Consider the following 2,613-nt stretch of genomic DNA (forward strand, 5'->3'; position numbering starts at 1 on the left):
TACGCACCAATTATTGAGCGTAGTTCCCCCCCCGCCCCCCCCCCCAAAGAGCCCATTCTGAGCCAGGTAAACCCTGCATGGGACAGATTTATCATATGACAAGAGGGAACATTGGCTACTACACAAGGCTATACCAAGCTTGCACACCAAAACAATAATTATATTATGATTATATACTTCCTTCCCAAAATAAGGGTCCAGAGCCCACAGGTGGATGCTGGGGTGGAGCTTGTGAACCCTAAATGCATAACGAACAACAGCAGCGGTAGCAATAAGTGATTGAAACAAGAGTTTGCAAAGATCGAATTACCGCCTTTAAAGCACAGACGACCACCGGCAGCAAAACAATTCAGACAGACATTTGTAACACGCAAACATAAGTTTACACCAATTACACAATGCAAAAAACATCCCACTGCACATGCAACAATCCAAGCAAAAATGAGCACAGCCACCACAAGAAAGTACAATTAATAACATTGCAATTAAAATGCACATAAGTAGAAAGCAGCCGCATAACGGCAATTATCAGCTGAGAAATGCCAAAACATCAACCGCAAGCAGATCTGTGAGACAGCAATGAAACCGCCGGAAGCACCGACAGCATACCAAGATTATTAAACACACAAACAGCCAGTGAACAGACCCAGCACAGCATCAGTCTGCAACAAAAACCCATTTGGCCCATAACCCCCAAACATGATGATTCACATTGCAAGTACAATCAACCAAAAGAAAAATAGTCTCAAGTGAAATACATTATTAAATTATTATTACTACATTTAACAACAACCGCATGAAAGCAGAAATTTGCTAGCAGATCCCAAACATAGACAGCAGCATCAGAAGCTTCATAGATTTTTCCAATCTGGGCTCTAGTTTCTACATTGACCGACCGACATCGTATTTTTTAATTACGATACAAATATTTGGTTATTTAAAAATCCAATCTCGGTTGGGCTCTACTAGAAACCTTTTCTAAATTAAATATATAATGAAATTGTATTGTTTGTTGGTGTCAGCGGTGTCTTTTAGCAGTTAGCTCGCTTGTTAGCTGCTGAACCGCAGGAAGCGTATTCAGAGCGAGCAGCCGCCAGACTCTAATCTCGGTGGATCCGTGCAGAACGTCACTGTGAGTGGACTGTGTAGAGACGATGTGACCGGCAGGTAACGTTAACTGGTCCCTATACACAAACAACGTCCTACCAAAAATGATAGGGAACCCAGCAATGTTTTGGTAGGAACAAAAGTTTACATCACATGTTTCTCCAGAATCAGCCAGCCAGCGCAAAGGAAGTCTATATTTCCATTGGTTGCTGGTGTTTGCGGCTGAACCGCGTCATGGCTCATTACCCTAACATTAAGCTACTTTCAACTTTCTGACTGACGCTCGTCGCTCAAAACGCGAGAAGCCGGCTTCCTTTGAAAATAAAAGACTTCCAGTAACTTAAGAAGGTCACGTTGGCGGCGGCGTGTACATACAGTAAGAGTGGAGCTCTAATACTTTGTTAAAGCAACACTATGTAACTTTTAGCGCAAGCTGTAGTTCCAACGAGACAACCTGTAGGGGGACCAAAGCGGGAAAAGTTACATAGTGTTGCTTTAATATTAAGCGTTTGGAGACAATGTTAATGTGATAATGTTAAGCCATGTTGAGTTTCCCACGACGTGCATATTGTAGGGGAATAGTGGTATGAGTGGGTAGCATGCAAGAAAACAGCCTTGTTTACATCATTAAAGCCAGCATACAACAGCCCACAAAAACAAGCTACTGCACAACCAGTATAGCTCATTATAGTCATAATACTCAAACATGATGATTCATATTACACCCTCATGTAAATCAATGGCTTGAAGGCCTCATAATGCACACAACAGCCAAAAGAAAAAAAAGCTCAGTCACATAGAGAAATTAATTTACAACTAGTACGCGGGAAATGGTAATGCAAAAACAGCACAGAGAAAGGTTAAAGCACCATAAAAGCAGATATTAGTAGCCAGCCAAAGTCAAAGATATTAACAATAATTTAGACGTCTGACAAAAAGTAGACTGCAGCAGCCAAGCACACCAACAGCAACTTAAGAGACAAGACATGACTCAACATAAATGTTAGCAAAAGCAGCTCCTACCTTGCTGAAGTGAAGCATTGAACTCTAGCATCCAAAACAGGACAGGAAACCCGGATGTACAGCCAGAAAGGTCCCCATCAAAGAAGGGCTGAGGACACATAGTGAGACTGTTGGTGAGTGGCTGGCTAGTTAGCTAGCTTTCTTAAATGTTACATGGGACGTTAGCATCTCCAGCACCAACAACAAATTAAGAGACAAGACACAACTCAACATAAATGTTAGCAAAAGCAACTCCTACCTTGTTGCAGAGACGGTTTAAAGACTCTTTGCTTGCTGCTAGCCGTTAGCTTAGCAGAGTACATGGACAGGTTGGTCTCTGTTGGTAGCCATGGCAGCCATGCCAGCAACGAAGTGGGCGGGGCGTCGACAGTTTCACTAGCCCGCCTTCCTGCACTTGGGGTGCGTTTGATATGTTGTAGTCAGTGACAGTCAGACAATTCGGACTTCACAGTGAAGTCAATGGCGACGTGTAAACAATAATGA

General features: G+C 42.7%; 1 long non-coding RNA gene across 1 annotated transcript in view; it reads right to left on the reverse strand.

Annotated features, from left to right (window-relative positions):
• The window catches only part of LOC116672874 (uncharacterized), a 116,871-nt gene extending 114,391 nt beyond the window's left edge, over positions 1-2,480 (reverse strand). The window contains exons 1-2 of the long non-coding RNA XR_004327670.1: positions 2,369-2,480; positions 2,131-2,218 (exon numbers count right to left, since the gene is read on the reverse strand). This is a non-coding gene — a long non-coding RNA (uncharacterized LOC116672874). The remainder of the gene's footprint in view (positions 1-2,130; positions 2,219-2,368) is intronic.
• Between the last annotated feature and the right edge of the window lie 133 nt (positions 2,481-2,613).

The sequence above is a fragment of the Etheostoma spectabile genome, chromosome 23 (genome assembly GCF_008692095.1).
Source record: "Etheostoma spectabile isolate EspeVRDwgs_2016 chromosome 23, UIUC_Espe_1.0, whole genome shotgun sequence".
In the NCBI taxonomy this organism is placed as follows: Eukaryota; Metazoa; Chordata; class Actinopteri; order Perciformes; family Percidae; genus Etheostoma; species Etheostoma spectabile.